Below are 22,159 nucleotides of genomic sequence, written 5' to 3' on the forward strand. Positions count from 1 at the left end.
GAACTTTTCTTACTAAGAGTTATTTTAATTCATGTGAGTAAACGGGTCAAAAATGTCTCCCAGGGAAAGTCCAGGGTGGTTTGGTGGAAGGCAGTTTGCAAATGGTAGATCTTAGCTCAGTTCAGTTGCTCAGCTGTGTCCGACTCTTTGCGACCCCGCGGACTGCAGCACACCAGGCTTCCCTGTCCCTCACCAACTCCCAGAGCTTGCTCAAACTCATGTCCATCGAGTTGGTGATGCCACCCAACCATCTCATCCTCTGTCATCCCCTTCTCCTCCTGCCCTCAGTCTTTCCCAGCATCAGGGTTTTTTCCAGGGAGTCAGTTCTTCGCATCAGGTGACTGAAGTATTGGAGCTTCAGCTTCAGCATCAGTCTCTCCAAATCCTAAAGTGTTGATATTTCTTCTCCCCACTAGAGGGCAGTGCTTGAAAGGATTACAGTCCTTACCTCTGAAGTTAGTACAACGGACTGGAACAAACCCTAGTATTGTTACTTCCCCTAACCCACGCAGAGAGCACAGAAAGATTTTATTTCTTTGAAGGAAAAAGGAGAAAGAAATATGTTTGCTCTAACATGACGCAGAAATCAATGATGATGCTGTCTTAACTTGCTGAGCTTGGAGAAAGAGAAACGCTAGTAAAATTTAATACTCTGAATCATCAAAGGAAAATGGAAGAAAACATCTTTATAAATGTAAGTGAAATCCTTTTATGATAAACTCTTAAAGACAGACTATTGCGACCAAATGCTCAGAAAGATAATCTCTGTTGCTTTGGTTTGATTATCATTAGAATTTACTGGAGTGAACAACTTATTTCAATAAGCATCTTTTCTCTTTTGTCAGTATAATGGTCACACAGGGTGTATGGTGCAAAATACAAGCTAAAAAAATACGTAATATTATGTAATGGTTAAGCTTTGCCCTTTGAAAAAAGGAGGAGTGTTGAAAGGGCAGAGTTGGTATTGAAGATGGATTTAAAAGCTGTAGAAATTTGCTGAGAACACCTTGGGTTACCTGCTTGAATCTTCCAGAGTGTCACTAATTAGAAAGGCTGCCAAAGTGAAGCATTGTTTCCTTAAACCATAATTAAAGCCCACGGTTCTTGGGTCTTGACCTCTGCTTTAGCAAGGATGACTGGGACCCTGAGGGATTCACTGAGAATTCTTACTTTTCAAAACAGTCTAGTGGGGATGGGGGGCAGGAGGAATACCCTGAGAGACTAAATCAGCAGTTTATCAAGGGGTTCCCAGTCCAAACCTTCTCATGTTTTTTCTGGTCAGCCCAGGTGATTCACTATCAGGAAGCAGATACTGAGTGCTTACGGAGTCACAGATTGAGCAACTTTGTGGAGAGCCTGGAGCAGTGCTGGGTCCTGTAGGAGGTTCCAGATTTTAAATCTTTTTCCTGCCCTGAAGGATAAATGAATATACTCACCTTCATTGTGAAAATGGAAAGAGTTCAGATGTGAGGGTGGGGCTGGAGGGCACTTCTTAATTCACCGAATTCAATAAAGCAGAAGCCCTCCCCTCTACGAGCTGCCAACCTAATGGAGAAGGCACCCTGACACCCGGTTAACCTTCTGCTTCCCTAGCTGCTGTGTGGCCCTATCTGAAGAGTTTTTATTCAGAGAACACTATGTGTTCATTCTCATTGTTTGCCCTTGACTTAAAGGGAACAGTCCTGAAGACACCCCAAGGAAGATGGTTAACAAGAATCATCAGAGTCTGGAAGATGATTCTGATTCACCCTCCAGAGCTGTGTAGACTCTGATGGGCCTGCCCAAGGCAATAACTACTCTCTGCAACACCAACAGTTTTCCTCTTTGTAGAATGAAATTACAGAAACACCCACGTCACAGGATTCAGCATGTGGATGGACAGGAAATAAGGGTAGAAGCCACTCTGATGAGCCTCACAGAGGTCTTTCTGTTCGGGACACATTGCGATCTTAGAGACTTCACTCATTTCAAAGCAATAGGCTTTATTCAGCCTTCATTTTGGGTGTGCAAACATTTAGCCCCAGATAAATGGAGACCCTATTATCCACATTTCAAAGGGTTTTTAACTTTAAAAGCCTTAAAGCAGATTTTTTTTCTGGAAATAGGCTTTTTTTTTTTTTTTCCTTTTGAAATGAACTAGCTGCAATTGTAGAATGCTGGACCTGGAAGAGATTTCAGAGATCTTTTACATACACACACACTCCCGATTTACAGAAAAGGAAGGAAAAATCAGGCTGGTTTCCCTAAGTCAAGAGCAAATTTTTGGAAGGGCTGGAACCATGCTTTCTGATTCTCAGTCCTGAGGTTGGTCAGCTGAGAGCAACAAACACAAGATTTGAATCAGATACAAAGAGAAACTGACTTTAGGGCCATCACATCGTTCAGAGAGATCTGTTTGTTCATGATTTCTACATTGTATAACTAACTATTCAGAGATACAGCTACAAGAAATATTGAAGTATCAATATAAAGAGGAACGAAAAACCACGTGCATAATTATTCTGTGCAGTCACCAGCCCATCAGATATTTTCAGTCTTATCAAAATCAACATGGCAATAAAATGTCTCCTTGTCCTTCCAACTTCCTTATTAAAAGGCATTAAATTTGTTTTTCTCACACATAGAAAGATAAGGTTGTTAATTGCAGGAACTGCTTATCAGCAAAAATGTAAAATAGCAGGAGAGTCATTTGATGGTTTAGCTAAGAAGAAAAAGGAATGGAGGAAGAAAAGAATACAGAATACAGAAAGGCTCAAGGAATGAACATGAAATCAATATTCATAATGAATTTAATATCTGTAAATGGAAATATTTCCTAGAAAGTATTCTTTGTATTTTGTAAAAAGGAGATAATGCAAAATATAGAAGTATATATTCTATAGTATATATTCTATTCAAAATATAGAAGTATGAACATATGGAAAACACCAATTAAAATTAAAGGAATAAACTGAGATAGCAAAGGACAGAGGAGCCTGGCATGCTGCAGTCCATGGGGTCACAAAGAGCTGGACATGACTTAGCAACTGAATAACAACAACTCTTGCTAGGACTATTACAAATGAAAAATACCACCCCAACTTCAGGACGGTCCTGGCAAGGTTGTGCGTGACTGGAGTGAACACAAGGTATGAGGGAAAAGGGGTCTCAGAGTCTACTCCAAGCCTGAGTCTCATAAATCCGGTCAATAACTGGAGTTTGGAGATGTCTTGGGTTGTGAGAAGTTTATTTCACAGTGGTTAAAATAAAAAAGCTGCACTAGAAAGTGGGAGATTTATCTTCTCACAGAAAGAGACAAATGAGTCCAATTCTATCCACTTTCACCTGCGTTAGAGCGCTGATGCTGAATGTGCAGTCAGCCCTTGGCTCTTGTGTTTTCTTCCCTGTCAATCAGAACGCTTGCAAAATGGATTTTCAGTATTAAGGTTTACTCCATAACCTCAGTCTTAAAAAGACCGCATCAAGCTTGTGGCATTTCACTTCTATGAATTTACATGTCACAGTCCCAGGTTTTTGCTTCCTCCGTAAAATAAGTTAGTGTAAGTCACTGGTATGGATACAAAGACTTTCAGATTAATTCATCTAAAACATACACACGCATCTAATTAATTAATCGTCACTCCTAATTTAGAGGAACAGGTACGACGTTTGGGTATGTGGGGCCATTATTCTTTTACTGGGCTTTCCCGGTGGCTCAGGTGGTAAAGAATCCATCTGGAATGCAGGAGACTGCTAGCAATGCAGCAGACCTGGGTTTGATTCCTTTATAATTTAATTCTTTTACTTTTTTAAGCAGGAAGCAATATTTTAAATATAATTGGGTGTTGGTGAAGGGTTTAAATTCACAAAACCTTATGGCTGGAAGCAGCATTTTTTTAGGTAGAACTGCACTGTTATATGTACACCACCTGTCTAACTCTCCACTTACCAATCGGGAGTAGTTTTCCAAAACTCTTTCAGCTGTAGAATCCTTTAAAAACTCATGTCTAAAAATGTAACATTAAAAAAAAAGACACTTTGGCTGTGACCGGGGAGAAACCCACATGGGGGCTGTCTGTACACCACCTGTTTGTCTAATTCTCTACTTACCAATCTGGAGTAGTTTCCCAAAACTTTTTCAGCTGTAGAATCTTTTAAGAAATCGTATCTGAAAATGTAACATGAAACAAAGACACTCTGGCCGTGACTGGGGAGAAACCTACTCGGGGCGGGTTCTGTCCCACTGTTTAGACAGAGGATGGTGGCGGCTGAAGGAATGTGTGACCCTGTGGCAGCTGCTTCCGGCAGTCTCAAGGGGAGGTGCTTGCAAGCCAGCCTGTGTGGCCGTCATCAAATAGGCTGCATCAGCCTTTGCCAAACCAGAGATCATTAATAATTCATTGTCATTGATTAATAAAATACATACTCCTCCTTTTTAATATGTACTGACCGGAAACACCGTAGCAAAATTAGCAGATACTCTAAATTATGAATCCTGTGTGTTAACCTCCAAATCATAGCTCATGCATAAAAAAGGACATCTTCTGAGTCCATGATGAGTAGAGAAGTTCAGGAAAAATCTATTGTTAGCTACTTATAAAGAAAGTATCTCGGTTTCTGTTCTATAGTGTGATGGGAGGGGATGGAGTACTCTTGCTTTATTTGCTTGCGTTTTTATTTCAATATAAAGAGCCATATTTTGATGGGTGAATATTCGTATAGTTGGCCCAGCGGTGTTGAATCGTGTATTTGAGCCAGTGTTGGCCAGGGACTGTGAGCTCTCAGAGGATGAGACCCACAGCTGCTAGACATCAATTCTTAGCCAACTGCTGTGTGTTTCAGGCACCTAGGGATGAGATGGCCCCGGAGCCAGATCGCTTTCTATTACTTCCTGTTCTTCCTTGTTCTGCCTCTGGTCCCCATTCAGACTTTGTAATAAATGCAAACCGTAAACCTCCTTAAAAAAAAACTGCATCTGCAGAACTTGCCTCTTGAGCATCTGTCATGCAGGATTGAAAACTCCAGAAAATGCAGACGATATTTGGGTTTTAGCTAAACTAATTTTAAGAGACTTGAAAGGCATAGGGGCCCCACTAGTTGAACTTCACTGACACAGTGTTGCTTTTTAAAAAAATATTGAACCCTAGAACTAGTTCATCAGATCCTTCGAGTAAGCTCAGCTGATCAGACTGCAGTTCCAATGACAGCATATTGTACTAAGTGCTGGAAACAGATGAGATAGTGGGTAGACAAATTAAGATTCTCTATGAGAATGGAGGAGCCAGGGTGAGTCTTTGTAAACACAGGCTCGACCCTCCTCGGAAGCCCTTGAAGATTGCGTTTGATTCCTGGGTGCCTTCTAGATCAGAAAAATAAAACATCTATTCTTTAATTGCTATTTCAAGGTAAGGAGTCTTTGTGCTTTCAAAAAAAAAATCCCTTCTAATTCTCAGAAGAGAAGTTCTTTGAAATGTATATGTCTCTCAGTAAATTTGGATTGGTGCATCAGTCTCAGGCAATCTAGTAGTAATTTTCAGCTGTTGGACAATCAAATCAACCCTAAATGAATGAATCTTTTCACGTATCTGTATTGGAAAGAAAGGGGTAAAAGAGGGGAGAGGGGTCAGAGGCTATGGAAATTGAGTATCACTTATTGTCAGATTCAAAAGTCCTTACAGCTTTAAATGAGCATTTTGCTTGGATCAATTGGCGGTCCATTCACTCATTCGCCAGTTTATTCCATAAGTGTTTATTAGGTGCCTGGGATATCCCGGGCACCGTGCCAGGTTTGGGTTACAACAAAGAGCATCTTCTTTCCTTAAGGGGGTTTATGTTAGTGCTATAGACACAGGAATAAACAATGAGGACCAGTAATGGATTGACTGAAGACGCACAAGCTTGTAAGGGACCACAGAGAAGGGAGACCAGGACCAAACCAAGTCTTGCACGTGAGGGTGGCATTGAGGTGAGCTGGGCTGGAGAAGGTGGGTGTTAGTGAGTGGCGGGCAGGGATAATCAGGCCCTAGAGTTTGAAGAGCCTTGTGTACCAAATGAATTTATCTGACCTTCCTCTGCCTTTGTGTCTCTTGGGACTTTGATATCTTGGTATGGCCCATATCCCAAAACCACAGGATAAACAAGAAATGTCTTCCTGGAGCATTAGTTCTGCTTAATGGTGAGCACTTTAAAGTATATGTTACTAAAGGAGTAGAAGGCATGATCTACACACATGTGTAAGATGAATCAGGAGATGCTGAAGATATTTTGTGCTTGTGATGGGGAACCTGAGGCTGTACCTGCAGCCCCACTCTCCTCCCATTAGGGGACATTTATAGAAAAGTTTGCAAAGCACGTTGTCATGGGAACTACTTAAGTTTAAGCCAACCAATGACAGGAGCCAAGCTGCAATTTGGAAAGACCCGCGGCTGCAAGGTAGATAATGATTCAGAGAAGGGTGATGGTGAAAGCAAGAAAAGCAGCTAGGAGGCTCTTACAGGCCCTAGTCTGAAACATCACTCTGACTCTGACTAGGGGAGTAGCAACAGGGATGAAAAAAAGTGATTTGCAAGATCATTTCTTGAGTGGCTCTCATGTTCCGGGCATTATTCCAGGCAGGGAAGAACACAGAAAAGATAGATCCCTGCCTTCTTGAGCTTATAAGCTAGTGGAAGAGACAAAAAAAAGCGGTAAATGAGAAATTAAGTTCGTTGTATAAATTAGTGATGAATTTTGTGAAGGAAATGAAAGTGGGAAATGTGATGTTGTCTTGGGGAGCGAACAGAGTGGTCGGGAAAGGACTGGGAGAGTGAGTGGGGAATGAAGGCAAAGGTGATGCTTGGATGACAGTGTCCTCCACTGAGACCGTGAACATAAGGAGAAAGGGAAGTTTAAGAGGAGATGATGTCGAGCGCAGTGTGGGAGATCCATGAGAATATGCCCAGAAGAGAACAAAGAAGACAGGAGTATCCGCCTCTGCCACACTGCACTGCAAACACACACATGCTCAGAGGCATACGTGCATGTGACACGTGAACACACATCCCATGGGATCAGTCCACACAGAGGTGGGGACGTGCCGAACCTGAGGATCAAAACAGCAACAGTGTGAAAATGAGGCCCCAGAGGCCTCCTGAGGGTTCCGATCAAAGATCGATGCTTCTTTATTCATTAAGGATCACCGTCGTGGAGGCAGGAGTGGTGTGCTCCCTCCTGTGCAGCAGAGACAGTCAATGGTTTTTTTTTTTTTGACAGCTTTAATTTTTCAGCACTTTATTATTTTTTTTTTTATTTGATTATGGTTTTATTCAGCACATGTGCTAAGCTGCTCTGGTTGGTAAGCAAAAACGTTAAGTGCCTGCCTGGGTTGCTCCACAGACTGCCTGAGATCTCCTTGCGGGTGTGCTCAAGACAGCTCTTCCTCACTGTCCACCTGAACTTCAAAAAGGCACCGGTGGGCCCCCCGGGAGACTGCAGGCTCTAATGAGGCCCCTGCCAGTGGCTCAGGAAGCCACGGAAATAATGAGGGAGCCTGCTGCTCTTCCCTGCAAGTTCCCTAGAGCCCCAATTACAGAATTTAAAACCCCAAATTCCAAGGCTGTGTTGACATTAAAAGGAAACCTCATTTTTTCCCTGCCCAGACAATGTGAGACAATATAACCCCAATCTGAAAAAGAAGCAAGGCCAAGGAGCTTTTTTCTGGGAAGAAGTGGAAGAACAGTACGTAAATCACTTTTTTTTTTTTTTTTTAAATCCTCTGCAGCCTTCCACTGCAGCTGAATGTCTTTCTTCAATAGCTATTGCTTTATAATGTGAGCATTTACATTGACATTTAAATTGCCCATTTGGCTGGAGACAGTTTTCTGTGAGGCAGATTAAACTAGGAAAGCGTCCACTGGTTTATACTGAAATCCTTTATAATTATAAAAGTCACAGATCTCATTGGTTCCAACATCAACATTAACAAACACCCCACCTTCAAGAAAGAAAAAGACATGCCCACATGAAAGGGCACTTTGATTACATGGAACTTTCCGACGTGCAGCTTTAAATACATCTTTTCACAGGTTATCCTATTACGGTAGAGGAAAATGAATGATATTTTCCCCATCATGGGGTTAGAGACTAAGAGTGAGCTTATAAACCAGAGGGTGCTGGCCAAAGCCTAGAATACAGGCGTTTTGGGAGGCTGTTGCTTGTGGTGATCTGGTAAAGGGTTACTCAGGGAATAGAACTGTAGAGGCTAGGTCTTGAAAAAGAGACCAGGGTATGAGATAGCACACACTTATCCAAAAACCATATTTCAGAGCTGAACGTGGGCATGTAACTGTCCTTGTTTTTCTGCGTTTTCTTCTCACATGCTCTGAGTCTCAAAAGATTCCTGGCACGCGACCATGTTCGGAGGCTGTTTCTGTACTCATACAGTCTGTGATGCCAAAGACACGAAAACACCCCTGATTTTCTAAGTCTAGACACGAGGGGATATCCAGTGACCAAATACACGCGCCCATTTGTTGTTTTTTTCCAGGAGAAAAATCAGCTGGGTTCCATGAATACACTTCTTTAATCAACTTTCCAAACCAAAGAACTGTGTGTATTTGGCAGCCATATTTTAAAGAATAGGCTGAAACCCAATCAGGTGAATTATTGAGGATTCCTGTGTGTTAGCATCATCTTTTCTGGCACTTTAGTTTTAAAAGAACTCCACAATATGACATTTTTGGTTTAAAGAGATGATGGAATTGAAATTAAGAAAAATCATGTCACTTAACACTGGCAGGAAGAATATTTCAACTTGAGGTTCTTTAAAGACTCTTTTGTTCTTACTAGGTTCTCCATCTCCTCAGAGAAAACCATAAAAGAAGATAAATTAGTTAAAAGAAGACCTACAGGAAGAGGGTGGTGTTCTGTGTTGGGAGGCCTGACCGCCGTCAGGAGCAGAAAGGAACCCACCCATGGGCTGGCTGTGGCCTCAGTGAGTTCTGAGCTGCTAGGGCCCTGGCTTCAATCTTGCAAGTTCAAAATTTAATCTGATCTTCATTCCCAAACTGATCCAGCTAGAGTATATTTTTCTCCCTCTCTCAAACATCACAAAAGTATATTTAAAATCACGACAATCTTTAAATTTATAGAATGAGAACTGTAACACCCAAGTGAAATGAACAATCACATTATCCTTCCTGCACATTCTCTTCCCAGAGATAAGCTTTATGAGATGCCAAATTATGACTGGAACCAGCCAGCTTTTGTAGAGTATTCGAAAATCTACCACATCAGAGTCTGAGAGCCATGCACACAGCTGGGGATCGATTCCTTGGGCCAGCTAATCAATTGGTCTTCATTATGGATCAACATCTCAGTCAGCCTTAAATATTCAGATTTAACTTTCCAATGTGTGTCTCTCCGTGCTCTCTTTTTCCCAAGACCTCTATGGCTCACTAATTTCTTTCTGATTTATTAAATTAGCACAATTAATTAGGCTATTGACAATCCTTGAGGCCAGGGATCCATTTTTATTTTTATTTCATTTTTAGGTCTCTTGAGATAGGTTTGTGTTTAGCCATTCAACAGACAAAGAGAAGCCATTAATTTTATTCAAATCTAGCTGCCTACCCCTATCTTTGGAGAAAAGAACCTTTTGAGAGTTTCAGCTGTATCTGGGACCAAAGGAAGTCCAGTTTTCACCAGGTTGACATAGTAAATCGTATAATAAGATAACAATGATTCTACACACAAAAGGTATTGCTCATTTGGCACAACTGTCCTTTAACCTGATGCCTCATTAGGAGATTTCAAGCAGCTCATTTGCAGCATAAAACCATCATTTTGGAGAAAATTTCTTCATGAGTAATTATACAAAAATTAAATAAACATGCTGCCACCAAGTAAATCCGTTAAATTGTACTCTCACTATATCAGGGCCTCGATTCCATTGTCATCTGTCTGTAAATACTAGGGAAGAATTGGCCATCACTTTCAGAAGATAATGACTGGCAGTTTTCCAGATGTAATTACTCAAAGACAGAACAGCATTGTGTGGACCGCAAATGCTGACACAAAGGCTATAGTCTGTGTCTGAGGTAAAGTAAGGGCATGGAAGAGGAAATACTACTTTTATGCCCATTACAAATATCAGGAAAAGATTGGGAAGAGACAGTGCCGTAGAGTTAATGAAGGTGACATTCCCACATGTAACTACAATCCCAGTTACAGAGAGAAACATCCTTCGGCTGCAAACATCATCAGAACCTATCAAATTTCAGTCAGGTTTATGCTATAAATATTGGAGAGGAAAGACCAGTGAGACATAATTACTTAGAGCAGATCAGTACTTTTCCAGAGATGAGACAAGGATGTCATGGAACCAAATATGGCAGTTTTTCAGTTCAGAAGAAATGGAAGCAGGACAGATTTAGCGTGAATGAATGGGGTGGCGACTCGGAGAGCTGGACTCACAGGTGGAGGAGGCCCTGGGTGTTGCAATCCAAGGAGCAGGAAGGAGCCCCTCCCCCAGAACGCTCTGCCCCTGCCTTGCTGCCAGGGAAATTCCCCCTGGAGTCTCTTCATACAGTGCTGGTTCTATTCACATTCCAAATGCCATTGAGAACGAAAGAACAGCAAGTGTCTGCCAGTTATTTACTTTTTAGTGGGAAATAATTTCACAACATTTATTGCACAAACGTTTATTTATATACCAGGCCCTCTAATAGATGTGAGGGATGCATGGTGGAAATAATATAAGTAATACAGCCAGGATTCCTTGTCCAGTGGATCTTAGATTCTAGCCTAGAGGATGACCATTGACCAAATAGCCCCCAAATGAGTACTTAATTGCAGCTGGAGATAAGAGCTATGCAGGAAAGAAAGCTGAGCCCTGAAGTGCATATGACCTCATCTAAGCTGGGGTTTTGGGGGAGTTCCCTGAGGAAGTGTGATCACTGGGCTGACTACTGAAGGCTGGACAGAAGACAATCAGATGAAGAAAAGAGTAGAAAATAATTCTGGGCAAAACAACAGTATGTTCAATGCCCATAAATGGAATATCATTCAGCTATAAAAATGGATAAAGTGCTGATACATGCCAAAGTGAATGAACCTTGAAAACATTATGCTGAGTAAGAGAAGTCAGACACAAAGGCCATATATTGTATGATTCTATTTATATGAAATGTTCCCAATAAGCAGATTCACAAACAGAAATCAGATTAGTGGCAGGCCGGGTCTGGGAGTAGGAAAGAATGAAGAATGTCTCTTTAATAGGCCTGGAGTCTCCTTTGGGGGTGATGGGATTGTTCTGGAACTTGACAGTGATGATGGTCATGCAATATTGTGAATCCACTAAAATGTCTCTGACTTATCTACTTTGAAATGGCTAAAATGATGAACTGAAGCTGGTGGTGGTTTAGTCGCTAAGTCATGTCCGACTCTTATAGCCCATGGACTGTAGCCCACCAGGCTCCTCTCTGTCCATGGGATTCTCCAGGCAAGAATACTGGAGTGGGTTGCCATTTCCTTCTCCAGTATAACAGCATATATAGCATATATTTATGATGTTAAAAAATGACAATGTTGGGAATTTTTACTGGATTGTTGTTGGTATTGTTTAGTTGCTAAGTAGTGTTCAACTTTTTTGTGACCCCCATGGACTGTAGCCTGCCAGACTCCTCTGTCCATGGGATTTTCCAGGCAAGAATACTGGAGTGGGTTGCCATTCCTTCTCTGGTGAACTGTAAGTTATGTGTATTTTACCACAATTAAAAAAAAAAAAAGAACTGTATGTTCAAAGGCTCGCCCCTGCAGGAATGAGCATAATCCCTTCCTGGCACTGAAAGATGAATGGTTGGCAGGAGTGAAAGCAAGGCCAGAGGGACAGGGGGCTGGAGAGTCAGGCTGGGGCCGGAGCATGCAGGGCATGGAGACCGTGTTAGACTTTGGCCTTTATCTTAGGGGGAATGGCGCTTAAAGTGAGGAAGGGCATTGTCAGACAGACAGACATTTTAGAAGATAATCATATATCCAATCAAGAGTGAGTTTCCACAGCTTGAAAGTAAGATGTGATCGAAGTCAGGACAGAGGAAGGGTACTCTACACAGGTCAAAGGGTGCCTCCTCCCCAGTTTCTATAGCATGGATTCCACCTGCTCCTGCTACATAGACCTGTAGAGAAGTTTCAGATTATAACAGCTAAGGACATTTTAGAGCAAGGTAAAGCAGAAAGTGATGCTGAGTGTAATTACTGGGTCTTCAGTGTCAATGCTCTTAATACGGGAAGCAGAAGAGTAGACCAGCAGACATCTCATGGGGTTCTAAGATGAACAGCCTAGTTGGCGTTCAGTGTGGGCGTGTGTGCTCAGTTGCTTCAGTCAGGTCTGACTCTTTGTGAAACTACAGAACTGGAGCCTGCCACGTTCCTCTGTCCATGGGATTTCCCAAGCAAGAATGCTGGAGTGGGTCACCACGCCCTCCTCCAGGGAATCTTGCCCACCCAGGGATGGAACCAGGGTCTCCTGCGTCTTCTGCATCACAGGCAGATTCCTCACTGCCAAGCCACCAGGGAAGCCTGGTGCTCAGTAGAGGGAGAGGTTTATAGGGCTTCAGGATGAGGCAATGAAGAGGAGACCTCAGAGAGGTCGGGATCGTCAGCGACGGCGGTAATATGATTTCGGTTTTCTAGAGTTACTTAGGTCTCTTGAAGATGGGCCAGAACGTCTGCACTCCAGATCATTTGTGGAATGCTGTAGTCTGGCCAGATAATGAGCACTCTTAGCATCAACCATGGTATTGATTGTGATGGGAATGGTACTGATTGTGGCTAGGTCTCAGTATCAGAAAGGTTCTCTAAGAGTCAATCTGCTAACTGATTTTGAAATGGTAGGGTAGCTAAAAGGGCAAATACAACATTGTGAACATGTTTCACTCATTTGTTCCTTCTGTTCCTTTCTCATTCAGCAGGGTTTTTGTTTCTTTGTTTAGTATTGCCTATGGCAGGGTGCTATGCTAGGCATAGATTTATAAGACTAATAAATAAGTTAGGTCATCTTATATGAAAACTAAGAAAATCTTTTCTTTTTTTTTTTTTTTTAGTTCTACCAGTTTATTGCTACCAACCCATCACCACCCTCCACCCTCATGCACACATGCTCAGTCATGTAACCCCGTGGACTGCAGCCCGCCAGGCTCCTCTGTCCATGGACTTTTCCAGGCAAGAGTACTGGAGTGGGTTACCATTTCCTTCTCCAGGGTGAAATTATCAATAAAATGTCACAGATAAGCTACATAAAAGAAGCTTTCCATTTAGATCAGAGGCCAGAGCCGAGGCCCCTTGTTTGCTTTCTTGTTTTCTATGTTACTGAGCCCATCTTTGCATAAAATGTTCCCTTGGTATCTCTAATCTTCTTGGAGATCTCATTCTATTGTTCTTTCCCATTCTGTTGTTTTCCTCTATTTCTTTGCACTGATCACTGAGGAAGGCTTTCTTATCGCTCCTTGCTGTTCTTTGGAACTCTGCATTCAAATGGGCATATCTTTCCTTTTCTCCTTTGCTTTTCACATCTCTTCCTTTCACAGCTATTTGTAAGGCCTCCTCCGACAGCCATTTTTCTTTTTTGCATTTCTTTTTCTTGAGGATGGTCTTGATCCCTGTCTCCTGTACAATGTCACGAACCTCAGTCCACAGTTCATCAGGCACTCTATCAGATCTAGTCCCTTAAATCTATTTCTCACTTCCATTGTATAATCATAAGGGATTTGATTTAGGTCATACCTGAATGGTCTAGTGGTTTTCCTTACTTTCTTCAATTTAAGTCTGAATTTGGCAATAAGGAGTTCATGTTCTGAGCCACAGTCAGCTCCCGGTCTTGTCTTTGCTGACTGTATAGAGCTTCTCCATCTTTGGCTACAAAGAATATAATCAATCTGATTTCGGTGTTGACCATCTGGTGATGTCCATGTGTAGAGTCTTCTCTTGTGTTGTAGGAAGAGGCTGTTTGCTATGACCAGTGTGTTCTCTTGGCAAAACTCTATTAGCCTTTGCCCTGCTTCATTCTGTATTCTAAGGCCAAATTTGCCTGTTACTCCAGGTATTTCTTGACTTCCTACTTTTGCATTCCAGCCCCCTATAATGAAAAGGACATCTTTTCGGGTGTTAGTTCTAAAAGGTCTTGTAGGTCTTCATAGAAACATTCAATTTCAGCTTCTTCAGCATTACTGGTTGGGGCATAGACTTGGATTACCATGATATTGAATGGTTTGCCCTGAAAACGAACAGAGATCATTCTGTCGTTTTTGAGATTGCATCCAAGTACTGCATTTTTGAATCTTTTATTGACCATGATGGCTATTCCATTTCTTCTAAGGGATTCCTGCTCACAGTAGTATATATAATGGTCATCTGAGTTAAATTCACCCACTCCAGTCCATCTTAGTTCACTGATTCCTAGAATGTCTACGTTCAGTCTTGCCATCTCCTGTTTGACCACTTCCAATTTGCCTTGATTCATGGACCTAACATTCCAGGTACCTATGCAATATTGCTCTTTATAGCATCAGACCTTGCTTCTATCACCAGTCACATCCACAACTGAAATTAGAGATACGAAGGGAACATTTCACACAAAGATGGGCTCAGTAAAGGACAGAAAAGGTGTGGACCTAACAGAAGCAGAAGATATTAAGAAGAGGTGGCAAGAATACACAGAAGAACTATACAAAAAAGACCTTCATGATCCAGATAATCATGATGGTGTGATCATTCACCTAGAGCCAGACATCCTGGAATGTGAAGTCAAGTGGGTCTTAGGAAGTATCACTATGAACAAAGCTAGTGGAAGTGATGGAATTCCAGTTGAGCTATTTCAAATCCTGAAAGATGATGCTGGGAAAGTGCTGCGTTCAATATGTCAGCAAATTTGGAAAACTCAGCAGTGGCCACAGGACTGGAAAAGGTCAGTTTTCATTCAAATCCCAAAGAAAGACAATACCAAAGAATGCTCAAACTACCACACAATTGCACTCATTTCACACACTAGTAAATTAATGCTTAAAATTCTCCAAGCCAGGCTTCAGCAATACTTTCAGATGTTCAAGCTGGATTTAGAAAAGGCAGAGGAACCAGAGATCAAATTGCCAACATTTGCTGGGTCATCAAAAAAGCAAGAGAGTTCCAGAAAAACATCTATTTCTGCTTTATTGACTATGCCAAAAGCTTTGACTACGTGGATCACAAAACTGTGGAAAATTCTGAAAGAGATGGGAGTACCAGACCACCTCATCTGCCTCTTGTGAAACCTGTATGCAGGTCAGGAAGCAACAGTTAGAACTGGACATGGAACAACAGACTGGTTCCAAATAGGAAAAGGAGTCTGTCAAGGCTGTATATTGTCTTCCTGCTTATTTAACTTATATTCAGAGTACCTCATGAGAAATGCTGGGCTGGATGAAGCATAAGCTGGAATCAAGGTTGCTGGGAGAAATATCAATACCCTCAGATATGCAGATGACACCACCCTTATGGCAGAAAGTAAAGAAGAACTAAAGAACTTCTTGATGAAAATGAAAGAGGAGAGTGAAAAACTTGGCTTAAAACTCAACATTCAGAAAACTAAGATCATGGCATCCAGTCCCATGACTTCATGGGAAATAGATGGGGAAACAGTGGAAACAGTGGTTGACTTTATTTTCTTGGGCTCCAAAATTACTGCAGATGGTGACTGCAGCCATAAAATTAAAAGACACTTACTCTTTGGAAGGAAAGTTATGACCAACCTAGACAGCATATTAAAAAAACCGAGACATTACCTTGTCAACAAAAGTCCATCTAGTCAAGGCTATGGTTTTTCCAGTAGTCATGTATGGTTGTGAGAGTTGGACTATAAAGAAAGCTGAGCACAGAAGAATTGATGCTTTTGAACTGTGGTGTTGGAGAAAACTCTTGAGAGTACCTTGGACTGCAAGGAGATCCAACCAGTCCATCCTAAAGGAGATCAGTCCTGGGTGTTCATTGGAAGGACTGATGTTGAAGCTGAAACTCCAATATTTTGGCCACCTGATGCAAAGAGCTGACTCATTGGAAAAGACCCTGATGCTGGGAAAGATTGAAGGCAGGAAGAGAAGGGTATGACATGAGGAGATGGTTGGATGGCATCACTGACTCAATGGACATGAGTTTGGGCGGACTCCGGGAGTTGGTGATAGACAGGGAGGCCTCGCTTGCTGCAGTTCATGGGGTCTCAAAGAGTCAGAAACAACTGAGCGACTGAACTGAACTTTCTATGTTATAGATGTATGGATGTGAGAGTTGGACCAGAAAGAAGGCTAAGCACCAAAGAATTGATGCTTTCGAACTGTAGTATTGGAGAAGACTCTTGGGAGTCCCTTGGACTGCAAGGTAATCAAACCAGTCAATCCTAAAGGAAATCAACCCTGAATCTTCACTGGAAGGACTGATGCTGAAGCTGAAGCTCCAATACTTTGGCCACCTGATGTGAAGTGCCAACTCACTGGAAAAGACCGTGATGCTGTGAAAGATGGAGGGCAGGAGGAGAAGGGGACAACAGAGGATGAGATGAGGTGGTTGGATGTCATCGTTGATTCAATGGACATGAGTTTGAGTAAATTCTAGAGATAGTAAAGAACAGGGAAGCCTTGTGTACTGCAGTCCATGGGGTCAGAAAGAGTCAGATACAACTTAGTGACTAAACAACAATAATGTTATAAGAATTATTTTCCAATAGTCATAATCTTTGAATGACTAGATTTTGAAAAATAACTAAAATAACTTCTTACCCTGATGCCATCAATTGCTGATTTCTGCCCCCATCATAATGTTTTTAGAATACCAGGAAGTATGGACATCTCAGGTAAAAAACTAAAAATGGGTAAAGAGATGGGCTTCCCTGGTGGCTCAGTGGTAAAGAATCCACCTGCCAATGCAGGAGATGCAGCTTTCATCCCTGGGTTGGGAAGATCCCCTGGAGAAGGAAATGGTAACCCACTCCAGTATTCTTACCTGGGAAATCCCATGGAGAGAGGAGCTTTATGGGCTATATAGTTCATGGGATTGCAAAAAAGTCAGATATGACTTAACCACTAAACAACAAAAACAAAGAGATAAAGATTTCTTTCTTTATTATTTATGTACATGTAAACTCGTGTCATCATAGTCCACTGTAAGATGTGAGATTTTCAGAACCAGCTGACAATGAAAATGGAAATGTTCAGTGAAATCTCACGAAGCAGTTTCTTTGTGAAAACAACTCTCAGAGAGTTATCCACGTTCCCATAGCGATAAAGCAGCACCGCATTAAACCCCCTACATCTTGCTGTTATTGTCTAGCTCTGTAACAGACAGCCTTCCACTGAGCAGTGAGCAGATCAGAAGGGGCTGCTTCCTTTCCTTTTTGTGGAGCTGAACATTGGTCAAAAGATCAAGAGACCATCTAATTAAAATGTTTCCTACTGACTCAAAACCAAGATGCAAGGGTAGGCATGAAGAGGCACCCAATAGTTAAGAAGTTGAAAAATCCAGAAAGAATAACAGTATCTTCCACAATCCTATGGCTTAAAAATATCAGAAACATTAGATATCAAAGAAAAAAATTTATTTTTTTCTCATTTATTTTATATAATTAATTTTATTATACTCATTTATTTTATATAATTAATTTTAACTAACGTCCATGGCACATATGATAAACCTGTAATAATATGTGCATGTGCTTAGAAAATTGGAAAACAAAGCTTACATTTGAAAAAGAACAACCATTTTTAAGAATGTGACTGTTTAGTATCAAAGAGGAGACTAGCAAACTTCTAAAAATTCTTGCTCTGGGATAAAGAAGAAATTATAAAGGCAACAAATATGATACACCCTTTCAGTTATTAAAACTTATTGACACTGATAAGCCTAAATTTGAATGGCAGTGTTTTCTTATATGAATGAGTCATTGATACCATTCATATTATCATGTACAACTAAGAAAGGGATTTGTAGTAATCCAGGATTTTTATAGCACATAGGCTATCTATCAATGGGCTTTCAGGCATCTGTGAACTCCCCATCCCACCAAATTTTATGATGAATAGTATGTGATTGTTCTGTATGATGTCAACTTGGCTACATTGGAACTATGTTTTCCAGAATTCCCTTCTCTACCCACGGAGTTAGGCCTCAAGAGAGATTTTGCACGAGATTAAGAAAGTAGAAGAGGAGTAGTGGCCGACTTGTTTCCTTTATGCTTGAAAGGTGGGCACAGGACAAAAATGTGGAAACAATGACAGATTTTATTTTCTTAGACTCCAAAATCACTACAGGTGGTGACTGCAGCCTTGAAGTTAAAAGACACTTGCTCCTTGGAAGAAAAGCTATGACAAACTTAGACAGTGTATTAAAAAGCAGAGACATTGCTTTGCTGACAAAAGTCCATATACTCAAAGCTATGGTTTTTCTAGTAGTCATGTATGGGTGTGAGAGTTGGACTGTAAAGAAGGCTAAGCACCAAAGAAGTGCTTTTGGTGCTTTTGATGCTTTTGAACTGTGGTGTTGGAGAAGAGTCCTGAGAGTCCCTTGGACTGTAAGGAGATCCAACCAGTCCATCCTAAAGGAAATAATCCTGAATATTCATTGGAAGGACTGATGCTGAAGCTCCAATACTTTGGCCACTTGATATGAAGAGCCAACTCACTGGAAAAGACCTTGATGCTGGGAAAGACTGAGGACAGGATGAGAAGGGGATGACAGAGAATGAGGTGGTTGGATGGCATCACCAACTCAATGGGCATGAGTTTGAGCAAACTCTGGAAGATAGTGAAGGACAGGGAAGCCTAGTGTGCTGCAGTTCATGGGGTTGCAAAGAGTTGGACACAACTGAGCAACTGAACAGCAGCAACTACACCAACAGGGCACCAAGAGCTGTTGGCACTAAAGCGTGTTGTTACTTATCTACAGGCTCACCATGTTGGCCTGGGACAGCAGCTGGGCCCCTGCCAGATCCTTCTGCTGGCAGCTTCCCTGATTCCTGGACCAGATGCATAGTTAGCTCCATGATGGAAGGCACCAGCTTCACCTTCATCCAGCCTGTCTGTTCTGACCCTGCTTCACATCCTTCTTTTCCCAACTGCCTGTGGAGTCAGGTGCCAGAAGCAGACACAGAAGCAAGTGTGCACTCTTACCTAGACCTCTTAACTGGCTCCCAGAGTACAGTAAGTTTAAGTCCTTGTAATTAATATATTATTAATAAACATATTTAAATAAATGTACATGTGGTTTTGCTTAAACCCTAACTAATACATTGTATGCAAAAGCATAATTTTTGAAAAGCTGCAACTATAATTCAATGCAAATACATAGCAAGCATGGGAAAGATTAATTTATGAGGAACCCAGCAAGGTTTCATATATAGTTCAAAGAAAGATACTAAACATTGATGTCAGTCAAAGAAAAAATTCTGGAATATGATTGGCTAAATTAGACTCAAAACTGGTTAATATATTGCATGACAATCAGAGCATAATCTTTGGGATTATCTTCTCTTTTGGAGAGAAATCCCTGCACAATAAGCATTTCTACAACTTAGTACACATTTTTCACTTAAATAGAAATTTTAAGGAAAAACTTTTAATGCTACAAAATAAAAAAACCCTAGAAATCAGTATCACTTGCTTTAAATAGAAGTAAGCCTTATAAATTATAATTATTAACATAAGTATTACATATCAGTTCAGTTCAGTTGCTCAGTCATGTCTGACTCTTTGCGACACCATGGACTGCAGCACGCCACGCTTCCCTGTCCATCACCAACTCCCGGAATTTACTCAAACTCATGTCCATTGAGTTGGTGATGCCACCCAACCATCTCATCCTCTGTCATCCCCTTCTCCTCCCACCTTCATTCTTTCCCAGCACCAGGGTCTATTCAAAACAGTTCTTCCCACGAGGTGGCCTAAGTATTGGAGTTTCAGCTTCAGCATCAGTCCTTCCAATGAATATTCATGATTGATTGCCTTTAGGATGGACAGGTTGGATCTCCTTGCCGTCGAAGGGACTCTCAAGAGTCTTCCCCAACACCACAGTTCAAAAGCATCAATTCTTCAGTGCTCAGCTTTCTGTATAGTCCAACTCTCACATCCATATATGACTACTGGAAAAACCATAGCTTTGACTAGATGGACCTTTGTTGGCAAAATAATGCCTCTGCTTTTTAATATGCTATCTAGTTTGGTCATAACTTGTCTTCCAAGGAGCAAGCATCTCTTAATTTCATGGCTGCAGTCACCATCTGCAGTCATTTTGGAGCCCAAGAAAATAAAGTCTCTCACTGTTTCCATTGTTTCCCCATCTATTTGTCAAGAAGTGATGGGACCAGATGCCATGATCTTTTTTTCTGAATGTTGAGTTTTTTTTTTCTTTTTTTTTTTTTATTTCTCATGTGTTCCCCATCCTGAACCCTCCTCCCTCCTCCCTCCCCATACCATCCCTCTGGGTGGTCCCAGTGCACCAGCCCCAAGCATCCAGCATCGTGCATTGAACCTGGACTGGCATCTCATTTCATACATGACATTTCACATGTTTCAATGCCATTCTCCCAAATCTTCCCACCCTCTCCCTCTCCCACAGAGTCCATAAGCCTGTTCTAAACATTAGTGTCTCTTTTGCTGTCTCGTATACAGGGTTATCGTTACCATCTTTCTAAATTCCATATATATGCATTAGTATACTGTATTGGTGTTTTTCCTTCTGGCTTACTTCACTCTGTATAATAGGCTCCAGTTTCATCCACCTCATTAGAACTGATTCAAATGTATTCTTTTTAATGGCTGAGTAATACTCCATTGTGTATATGTACCATAGCTTTCTTATCCATTCATCTCCTGATGGACATCTAGGTTGCTTCCATGTCCTGGCTATTATAAACAGTGCTGCGATGAACATTGGGGTACACGTGTCTCTTTCCCTTCTGGTTTCCTCAGTGTGTATGCCCAGCAGTGGGATTGCTGGATCATAAGGCAGTTCTATTTCCAGTTTTTTAAGGAATCTCCACACTGTTCTCCATAGTGGCTGTACTAGTTTGCATTCCCACCAACAGTGTAAGAGGGTTCCCTTTTCTCCACACCCTCTCCAGCATTTATTATTTGTAGACTTTTGGATCGCAGCCATTCTGACTGGTGTGAAATGGTACCTCATAGTGGTTTTGATTTGCATTTCTCTGATAATGAGTGATGTTGAGCATCTTTTCATGTGTTTGTTAGCCATCTGTATGTCTTCTTTGGAGAAATGTCTATTTAGATCTTTGGCCCATTTTTTGATTGGGTCATTTATTTTTCTGGAGTTGAGCTGTAGGAGTTGCTTGTATATTTTTGAGATTAGTTGTTTGTCGGTTGCTTCATTTGCTATTATTTTCTCCCATTCTGAAGGCTGTCTTTTCACCTTGCTAATAGTTTCCTTTGATGTGCAGAAGCTTTTCAGGTTAATTAGGTCCCATTTGTTTATTTTTGCTTTTATTTCCAATATTCTGGGAGGTGGGTCATACAGGATCCTGCTGTGATGTATGTCAGAGAGTGTTTTGCCTATGTTCTCCTCTAGGAGTTTTATAGTTTCTGGTCTTACGTTGAGATCTTTAATCCATTTTGAGTTTATTTTTGTATATGGTGTTAGAAAGTGTTCTAGTTTCATTCTTTTACAAGTGGTTGACCAGATTTCCCAGCACCACTTGTTAAAGAGATTGTCTTTAATCCATTGTATATTCTTGCCTCCTTTGTCAAAGATAAGGTGTCCATATGTGCGTGGATTTACCTCTGGGCTTTATATTTTGTTCCATTGATCTATATTTCTGTCTTTGTGCCAGTACCATACTGACAGTATGGTACTGAATGTTGAGTTTTAAGCCGACTTTTTCACTCTCCTCTTTCACTTTCATCAAGAGGCTCTTTAGTTCTACTTCACTTTCTGCCACAAGGCTGGTGTCATCTGCATATCTGAGGGTATTGATATTTCTCCCAGTAATCTTGATTCCAACTTGTGCTTCATCCAGCCCAGCGTTTCTCATGATAGACTCTGCATATAAGTTAAATAAGCAGGGTGACAATATACAGCCTTGACGTACTCCTTTCCCGATTTGGAACCAGTCTGTTGTTCCATGTCCAGTTCTAACTGTTGCTTCTTGACCTGCATACAGATTTCTCAGGAGTCA

At 41.3% G+C, this 22,159-nt stretch overlaps 1 long non-coding RNA gene across 1 annotated transcript; it reads left to right on the plus strand.

Moving 5' to 3' along the window:
• Positions 1 to 517: 517 nt before the first annotated feature.
• Positions 518 to 19,225, plus strand: LOC147371268 (uncharacterized). The gene is made up of 2 exons (XR_015163387.1): positions 518 to 694; positions 18,919 to 19,225. It is a non-coding gene; the product is annotated as an uncharacterized LOC147371268 (long non-coding RNA).
• The last annotated feature ends 2,934 nt before the right edge of the window (positions 19,226 to 22,159 follow it).

This window comes from Bos grunniens, chromosome 5 (assembly GCF_055505025.1).
Source record: "Bos grunniens cultivar Pamir isolate PY7600 chromosome 5, Bosgru_T2T1.0, whole genome shotgun sequence".
NCBI classification, from domain to species: Eukaryota; Metazoa; Chordata; class Mammalia; order Artiodactyla; family Bovidae; genus Bos; species Bos grunniens.